This window comes from Trichechus manatus, unplaced genomic scaffold (assembly GCF_000243295.1).
Source record: "Trichechus manatus latirostris isolate Lorelei unplaced genomic scaffold, TriManLat1.0 scaffold00162, whole genome shotgun sequence".
Taxonomy (NCBI): domain Eukaryota; kingdom Metazoa; phylum Chordata; class Mammalia; order Sirenia; family Trichechidae; genus Trichechus; species Trichechus manatus.
The window spans coordinates 2,284,497-2,294,600 of NW_004444098.1; the positions used below are offsets into that span (position 1 = coordinate 2,284,497).

The 10,104-nt window shown below is 42.6% G+C and overlaps 1 pseudogene; it reads right to left on the reverse strand.

Moving 5' to 3' along the window:
* Positions 1-6,981: 6,981 nt before the first annotated feature.
* Positions 6,982-7,325, reverse strand: LOC111822340 (40S ribosomal protein S21 pseudogene; annotated as a pseudogene).
* Positions 7,326-10,104: the final 2,779 nt, after the last annotated feature.

Here is a 10,104-nt window from a genome sequence, read left to right on the forward strand (position 1 = left end):
ACAACAGAGGGTTCTGGACAGAGCTGGAGAAGGATGTAGACATAATTCTAACTCACAAAAAAAAGACCAGATTTACTGGCCTAAAGGAGACTGGAGAAACCCTGAGAGTATGGCCCCCAGACACCCTTTTAGCTCAGTGGTGAAGTTACCTCCGAGGTTCACTGTTCGGCCTGGGAGTGGATAGCCCCATAAAACCAAATGAGACTAATGAGGTACAGGAGTCCAGTGACAAGGGCCAGAAGGCAGAAGAGGACAAGGAAGCTGGTGATAGGGAACCCAAGGTTGAGTAAGGATATTGTTGATGTGTTGTGAGATTGTTAACCATTGTCATAGGGCAACGTTTGTAGTAACTGTTAAATGAGAAACTATTTTGTTCTGTAAGCCTTCATCTTAAGTGAGAATAACAGCACAATTGGAAGAGCGTAGTCAATGTCACTGAACTGTGCACGTAGAAATTTTTGAAATGGTGCATCTTTGGCTATGTGTATTTTCACCAAAAAAAAAAAGGTTGAGAAGTTAGAGGGTTGACATGTTGTGGGGTTGTTAACCAATGTCATAAAACAACATGTGTACTACTGTTTCATGAGAAACTATTTGTTCTGTAAGCCTTCACCCGAAGTACAATAAAAAAAATTAATAAAAAAAAAAGAATACTGATATCTGGGTTCCATTCCCAGTCTGGGGTGTGGCCTGGGTTTGGGGTTTTGAAAAGCTCCCCAGGTGCGTCTAATGTGAAGCCAAGACTAAAGGATTAAACTAGTACTTTACTTCTATGGGTCTTCATGCATATTAAATTGATTGCACTTGTTTAGCTCAATAGAAAACCATATGGGTACCTAATAAATTGAGTACGTACATTATTCTCAACATTCCTGGATTCTTTACTGAGCTACTGATCACCAAATTTATAGATGTTCATAGCATCCTACAACCAGAAGGGAAAATAGTCTCTAGTTCCCAACCTTTGGGCCACCTTGTCTACCGTCACCATTTCCAGCAGAAAATGAGCAAAAAATTTGGAAAGGATGTTAGTTATTTCTTCATAATTTTTCACAATAGTGTAAATGTGTGATGGAAGAATTTGTTTTTTAATTATTGGGCAAAATGTGGTTTGGAATGATTTCAGGGCTCTAAACACTGTATTTTGGATTATTCCAATATGTTTGATTAGATGATTTTTCTAAAAGTTATCCTTGTCCCTACCCCCATGAAAAAAAAAATAGAATTCAATGGAGGTATCAGTTTCTAATATGCAATTTATTCAGACAACACAACAGGATATTGTAGGTTTTCATTAATATAGCCTTCAAATATAGAAGAGAGAATGATTTTCTCAAGTAGCTTCCATCACACTGACCCGCAAATCTTGCCTAATCTAGACATAACACCACATGTACTTTCTTTCATTCATGGACAGTCTATACCTGTACATGGTAAGCAATAAAAGAGTATAGATCTTCAGATCATTTCTCCAGTAGTGATGATCATTTACAATACAATGAACAAAAGTTTGTCCAGGGATTGGCCTTGATTCTTAGAAGATGGTCACTTCCCATACGTTGATCCTTCTCACACATTGATCCGTGGAATCTGTAAGGTTCTTGAGAGTTGAGCAATAGAAACCCAAAATTCCCATTACAAGTTATTTTTCAACCACTACTCCGAAGATTAGAGGGTGGGTTTGCTTATTTTAGGAGGCCTTGGTGGCGCAGTGGGTAAGCGCTCAGCTGCTAATCGAAAAGTCGGTAGTTCCAACCCACCAGCCACTCCTCAGGAGAAAGATGTGGCAGTCTGCTTCCGTAAACATTCCAGCCTTGGAAACCCTATGGGGCAGTTCTACTCTGTCCTACAGGGTCGTTATGAGTCGGAACAGACTGGACGGCAACAGGCTTTTTGTTGCTAATTTTGGTGAGAGGTCATTGCCGATTTTGTTGGTTTTTGGGGTGGGGGAGTGAAGTCTTGGAAGTATGATGAATTTCCCCAAGCCCTAGGAGTGTATAAATACCCTTAGGAGTGGGGTGAAGTTCAAGAGTGCCTATGTCTCCATCGTGGCTAAGGTTGAACTGGAGTCTTACTTTAGACACCAGCTCTAGAAGAAAATAGAACTGATCCTGGGTAGCAGAAATGCCTGATTTATATAACAGGCATATCCCCAGAGAGTGATGTACAATTGAAATTTTCATAAACTGAATTAAATTTTAATTGCACAAATGGTCCACTCTACTCCTGTAGTTAATTTTATAGTAAAGAAAGATGAGGGTAGGGAGTATGAATGCATTCTTCTTGTGAGTCTCCATAGCATCTAGCAACTGCTTTATATGTTCAAAATATGACTTACACTTTCAAAATATGCCTAATTATTGGTTGGCTAAGAGAAAAGATTCTTGGATCTCATAGATTCTTATTCTCAAATTTATTTTTGATAATTTGGTCTTTCCACGTGCCGTTGCTCCTTTTCAAAATGGAGGTAAATTTGTACGAGGATGAAGTCTATGACAGGAAAGGATGAAGTGACATAGCAATAGAATTGAGCAGATGCAGGCGTGGGTATTTTTATGACTATTGATCGCTTGACTCTGCTTTCAGTTTCCATTGATTTGTTGGTGTTGACTAGATTTACTACGATTATGCTTTGTTTGAGAGCCAGGATTTTATTTTCCCTGCAGCAACACTGCCCTTATGCAAAGGTTGTTTCCCTGAGACCTCAACTTATCCAGGAAACAGCCAAGAACTGAGAAGTAAGCCAAGGTAACTCGGAGCAACCTAAATAGTCATTGCCACGTCTCCACTGTAATGTCCAGGAGCTTATATAAAGTAGAATGCCCTTGGAGCTCTCCCCATATAAACCAGTTGCCATAGAGTCAATTCCAACTCATGGCGACCCCATGTGTGCCAGAGTAGAACTATGCTCCATAGCGTTTTCAGTGGCTGATTTTTCAGAAGTGGATCGCCAGGCCTTTTTTCCAAGGTGCCTCTAGGTGGACTCAAACCTCCAACCTGTTGGTTAGCAGCTGAGTGTGTCAATCCTTTGCGCCACCCAGGGACTCCTCTCCACACATAATTCTAGCAAACTCAATTGCGCGATTTTCTAACGAGGCATGTTAGAAGCAGCAAATTTGTTGAGTGGGTAGGAAAGGAAAGCTGCTCAAGGCTTAAAGGGACGCTGACAACCCAAAAAAATGATACTTGACAGACAGAAAAAGACCAAACAAACAAAAAAAAGAATTGAGGAATCAAAATTGGGAGGAGATTTGATCAGGCCACGCAGAGGCAACAAACCCTATACTTGAACTGCACGTAAGGGCATTATTTCATTTTATAGTGCGGGAGAGAAATGATGTTCAGCATGGTAACCCTGAGACAAATGGAAAAGAATAAAACATGTTCAGCAAACTGTTGAAGGAGGTGGGAAAGTACACAATACATTTTAGACAGATTTCCAGCCAAAATGGTTTTGTTGTTGTTGTTTTGATGTTTGGAAGAGTCAATATCAGCAAATAGGAAAAATCAGATTCATAATTCATTTAAGTATGCCACTTATTCCCTAACAGATTAGATGAATTAGACATTACTGAATTTTGAGTAAAGCATGAAAATCTCTTTAGAGGTGTCTTGTTCTACAAATATCACTATAGCAGCAATAATGCGATTTAGGAAGGGGAAGGAAAGAGAGGAATGGGGAGGAGAGGGAAAAGGAGGGGAGGAGAGGGGAGGAAAGAGGAGAAAGAGAGACATACTATTAACACGTTTTTGCCATTCCATCTTCCTTGCCATATTTTTCCCAATCACATATGCTTTCCATTTCTACATAGTGATAACCACAGCACGTATTTATTCTGCTGTTATTTTACATACCATTCATCAGACTTACTCTCCACACACCTATATAATAGTCATAATTCTCATTTTGATTTAAAAAAAAAAAACAGTTGCCGTCGAGTTCATTCTGATTCATGGGGACCCCATGTGTGTCAGAGTAGAACCGTGCTCCATAGGGTTTTCAATGGCTGATTTTTTAGAAGTAGATTGCCAGGCCTTTCTTCTGCAGTGCCTCTGGGTGGACTCAAATCTCCTTTTGGTTAGCAGCTGAGCGTGTTAACCATTTGTACCACCCAGGGACTCCTGCATTTTGATGGCTGCCTAATATTCCACGTTCCTAAATAACTTTCAATTTTGCTAATTATCCTTAAATAATACTGTAATCAACATCTTCACATGTATAACTTTTCTGCCCTTTTATAGTTTTGAAGTACTATTAAAAGGATAAATTCCCAAAAATGGAATTAGAAATATATTTAAAGTAAAAGAAGAAATATATTTGAAAAATGACCTGCTTTTCGAGGTTGGGGTACAAATAAGGTGGTAACACTAACCAAATCCCTCCTCTCGGATAAGCAGGAACCTAACGTCTCCCTGGATCCCGCCTCCTCCCACTGCCCTGAGTTGCCCAAGAACCTGGGGACTCACTCAGTCAAACCCTTCACAGAGAAAAAAATGAGAGAATCTGACCATCATCCATCTGGGGGACACTTCATCAGGGCTTCAGTTACTCCCATACTATGTCACAGATGACCCCACGAATTTAATGAGCAGACGCTCATGGCTCTTACACTGCGAATGTACATCATCCTTCTGTGAAGAGGGCCCAGTGGGCATCATTGCTCATCTATTGATGGTTCAATGGTAGAATTCTCACCTTCCATGCGGGAGACCCAGGTTCGATTCCCGACCAATGCACCTCATGCACAGCCACCACACGTCTGTCAGTGGACCCTTGCATGTTGCTATGATGCTGAATAGCTTTCAGCAGAGCTTCTAGACTAAGACAGACTAGGAAGAAAGACCTGGCCATCTATTTCCAAAGATCTGCCAATGAAAATCCTATGGATCACAACAGTCTGATCTGCAACTGATCATTTTCTGTCCTCACAAGATATTTTATGGGTCATGACACCCCCATTATCAAATAATTTTAACCAAGTCAAATTAACAGTATTATTTAGAGATTGCCTTTCACCTTATCCTGATCTTGTTGAACATGTAATAATGTATAAAACAATGCGAAAGAACAGAGTTGGAAATGCAGTAATGTAAAAATATCCACAAACTATACTTACTGAATTTTAACTGTATAGGGAGACTCAGTTACATATGATTGACATAAGTCACTACAGTGTGTGACTTTCAGATTAAAGCCCTTCCTTTTTACTTCAGCTAAAAGAATTTCTCCATCAATAACGTACAACTGCGCCCTCTGCTGGACAAATCTTGGTAATATTTTGTGAGACTACACATAGACGTAATGTTTCACAATCATATGTATTCAAGCAAAAATTTCATTACTTGAACTCTGAATAATATTTCAGTGATTAGTTGGTTCTATTCCACACCAATCTCCTAATCCTCTTTTAAGATTATTGATAAAGAATCTCATCTACAGAAGATTCCAGACTTGAGTAAAGATTAGCTCAGTACTGTTTAGTATTATCAGCTAATAGTAACTCCTGTTCCTTGTCCAAAAAGGATTCACCATTAAACATAATAATGTAAATAGGGATTAATCTTTTAGCAATTTTCCAAGTCTCAGGAAAATGCATCTTGAAGCCTTCCATTAAAGTATTTGGAAGTTTGCAAATATCCAAATAACCACAATTACTATCTCATTTCATTATTTCATTTAACCAGTATTAATTCTTGCGTAGTATGATGGGTTTTGAGGATACAGAATCAAATAATGTCTGGTCCCCATTCTCCTGGATTTTATCATTTAGCGGTCCATGTGCAGTGACTGATGCGGGAGAATGAAGACCCGCCATCTCAGCCTGGCTTGGGCCATTCAGCCAAATCTGATGGGCCATTCTAGCTCCTGAGGTCCCCCGAGGTTGTCAAGCCCACATCACAGTTCAACTCTTTTTCCCTCTACCCCAATGGTTCCCATCTGGGGGCAATTTTGCCCCACAGGGGACTTCTGGCAATGTCTGGAGACATTCTTGGTTGTCACACCTGGAGGCACTGGCATCTAGTGGTAGAGACCAGGGATGCTGCTCAACACCCTAGAATGCACAGGACAGCCCCCACCACAAAGAACTATCCTGACCCAAATGTCAATACCAAAAACCAAAAACCAAACCTGTTGCCGTGGAGTCGATTCCGACTACAGCGACCATATAGGACAGAGTAGAACTGCCCCATAGGGTTTCCGAGGAGCAGCAAACTGCTGACCTTTTGGTTAGCAGCCAAGTTCTTAACCACTGCGCCCCAAATCGAGAAACCCTGCTTTACCGAATCCTTTGTTCTTCCTTTCCTTTTCATTGGTGTTGAGCCTACAGTCACTCCTTAATAAACATCCTGCACTCCAAACTCCCTCCTAGAGTCTGCTTCCTGGAAAAGCCAACCTGCAATTGTTATGCAATGGTGTCCGCAAGAAACCATTTGGTTTTATATGTGTGTGTACAAGGGAGAGAGTAGTATGTACGTGTGTAAATTTATTCGTATAGAAAAAACTGGAAGCACCTACACTACACAGGGTGGTTATTTTAGAGGAATGATATTGTGAGTGATTTTTGTTATTTTCTTTAGTGTTTAAGCACCTGTGTTTTGGGGCATTTTTGTTTTTATGCTTGTGTTCTGCCTTAACCACATGTTACTTTTGCGTAAGGGGAAGGATATTGTAGTTACAAAAAGAGAGAATATGGTCAATAGTATCAAATACTACAGAGAGTCCAAATAATAGTTGTTGTTATTGTTATTGGTTGCCTTCAAGTCGGCTCTGACTCACGGCGACCCCACGTACAACATAATGAAACATTGCCCGGCCCTGCACCATCTTCATGATCATTGTTATCTTTGAGTCCATTCTTGCAAACACTATGTATTTTGAGTGCTTTCCAATCAAGGGATCCCATCTTCCAGCACTGTATCAGACAAGATTCTGTTGTGATCCACAGGGTTTTATTTCGTTTTTTGAATTTTGCTATTTATTTATGACAAATCCTCCACATCCATGAGTCTCTCCAGCCAGAAGTTCTTTGAGACAATGCTGTCAGCCTTGGCCAGCTGGAAAATGGAATCGTTTCTGACTCACCCATCCTTTGGATGGCCTCACAGATAGCGAATGTCTTAAACTGGCCATTGAACCTGCTGGTGACCTTGTCAACCTCAGCCACGTTCATCTGGATGGACCTGTGGTCCTTGGCACCAAGGATGCGGCTGCTGGCGGAGCATTTCCATGGCAAGTACAGGCCCACAGAGTCACCGGCATCTTTCTCGGTGTCCAGGCCGTGCCACAATGATCGTGAACGGACCGTGATCCATAGAGTTTTCATTGGCTAATTTTCAGAAGTAGATCTCCAGGCCTTTATAGTCTGTCCTAGTCTGGAAGCTCCACTGAAACCTGTCCACCTAGCTGATACTGCTGGTCTCTGAAACACCAGTGGCATAGCTTCCAGCATCATAGCAACATGCAAGCCACCACAGTGCAACAAACTGACAGATGGGTGGCGGCAAACAACAGTATGTAGGAGATAGGAAAAAAGGAGATCAGGGATGGGAGAACAGGCGCTAGTGCCGTTGGCAAGGGCAGTTTTGCTGTACTGGACGTGCTGGGAGAGAAACGGCAGGAGGTTGAGTAGAAAAAAGGTAAAGAAATAAAGGTAGCCTATTTTTTCCAGAAGTATGTCCAAGAAGAGAAGTTGAAAGACAGAACGGTAAGAGAGGGAGATGAAAGCTCAACTCTAAATCTTTAAATCTCGGAAAACCTGAGCAAGTTCGATGCTGATGGGGCAGGGGCCAGGGGAGACAGAGCGCAAGGTGATGACCTCAGAGAGAGGTGCAGAATTGAGAGAGCAAGGTGTCTACGAGGATGTGGAATCCGATCAGAGAACACGTGACCCAGATGGGCCTGGGGGACCACGTGAAGGGACTGGCTTCCAATCAGCTTCTCCACGAGTCAGAGGAGAGGCCGTCGAGTCAATTCTGACTTATAGTGATCCCGTAGGGCAGAGTAGAACTGCCCCATAGGATTTCCAAGGCTGTAATTTTTACGGAAACAGACTGCCACATCCTTCTCCCCCAGAGCGTCTGGTGGATTCGAACCACCAACCTTTCGGTTAGCAGCCGAGTGCTTAACCACTGCACCACCAGGGCTCCTTGGCTAGAAGGCAATGGGTTCTATAATGGAGCACTGGCGGCATAGTGGTTAAGTGCTACAGCTGCTAACCAAAAGGTCGTCAGTTTGAAACCACCGGCCGCTTCAACAGCCCTGTGGGGTGGTTCTACTCTGTGCTATAGGGTCGCTAGCAGTCGGAATCGAATCGAATGGACTCGACAGCAACGGGTTTTTGAGTTGGTTCTTTAATGGCAAGATTTATAGAATGCCACCAGATGGCGCTAAAACACAAGCGAAAATCCAACCTCCCCTCGCCTCCATTACAGAATCCAGTTTCTCTCCCTAGTCAGCCCTCTTGAGGAAAATGGCCCTTCCTTTCAAACGGGGTTGTCACTTTCTAGGTATTTAGTGCTCCCCACCACCAATGTTTTTATGCAAGTGAGTTAAAATGAATAATTATTAAAACTCAGCCTGGAAGACAAAAAGAACAGGGCCGCCTCCTCAATCAGCTACAGAATCCCCATTCACCGTAGCAACAAGGGGTAGGGGGGAGAATCCGCTAGCTTCTCGCCTTCTTTAGCTAGCTTTTAGCCGGCCACCTGAAAGAGAGACAATTCCAAGCCTCCCTTACCGTTGGGCTGGCCAAGCAATAACACTCTCGCCATCACTGGGATGTGAGCAGAAGCATTGTGGGCAACTTCTGGGTTATAACCATAAAACTGTGGGTCTCAACCAGAGGCAACTTGGCCCCCCAGGAGACACTTGGCAGGGTCTGGAGAGATTTCTTGTCATCACGACGGGGGGCTGATGCTGCTGGCACATAGTTGGCAGTGGCCAAGGTTGCTGCCAAACATCCTATAGTGCAGAGAACAGCCCCACCACAAAGAATTATCTGGTCCAAAATGTCAATAGTACCTAGGTGGATAACCCTACCTAAGAGGGAGAGGGCATGTCCTTGGCTTCCCCTTTCCCCCTTCCACTAGCTGGAAGGTAGGTATAGTGGTACACCATCTTGGACCAGGTGGAATTTGAGTCTCTGGCCCCATGGAGCTGCCATACCAGCCTGGACTCCCTACACACAGACTGTTGTGTGAGAGAGAAATGCACTTCCCAATGGTTTGAGCCCCTCTTCTTCAGGGTCTCTGTGACGAGAGCCAAATTAATAGCCTACCTAATACCAAAGGTACTCATAGCACCCCAGTGACAACTCTACCTGAAACACACCACTCTAGGCCTGCCTTGTTCAGCCTCTCCCGGGCCCCCCTTCGCCCTTTCTCCCTGCTGTCTTACTCCTTTTCTCTCTTTCCTTCCTCTTCTGATGTAGGTTTCTTCTCCGAGGCCGAGATTCCACCAGGCCTCAACCTATACCTGACTTTTCCCAGAAGACACCATTCTCCTGCTCCCCTACCATTCAATCCATATGTCCTCCCACATCCTTTTTCTGAACAGTAGAGGAAGAATCCTCTTTCTATTAATGCATGATTACCTTTGTTTCTCAGTTTTGGAAATTCTTATCATCTCATTAATCCTCCAAATTAGGGGTCAGCAAACTGCCACCCACTGGCCAAATCCAGCCCGCAGTCTAGTTTTTTTCTTTTTTTTAAATTTATTTATTTATTTTTATTGTACGTCAGGTGAAGGCTTACAGAACAAATAGTTTCTCGTGAAACAGAAGTACACACGTTGTTTTATAACATTGGTTAACAACCCCACAACGTATTAACCCTCTAACTTCTCAACCTCTTTTTTTGTTTGGTGAAAATACACATAGCCAAAGATACACCATTTCAAAAATTTCGACATGCACAGTTCAGTGACATTGACTACACTCTTCCAATTGAGCTGCTATTCTCACTTAAGATGAAGGCTTACAGAACAGAATAGTTTCTCATTTAACAGTTACTACACACGTTGCCCTATGACAATGGTTAACAATCTCACAACACATCAACAATATCCTTACTCAAACTTGGGTTCCCTATCACCAGCTTCCTTGT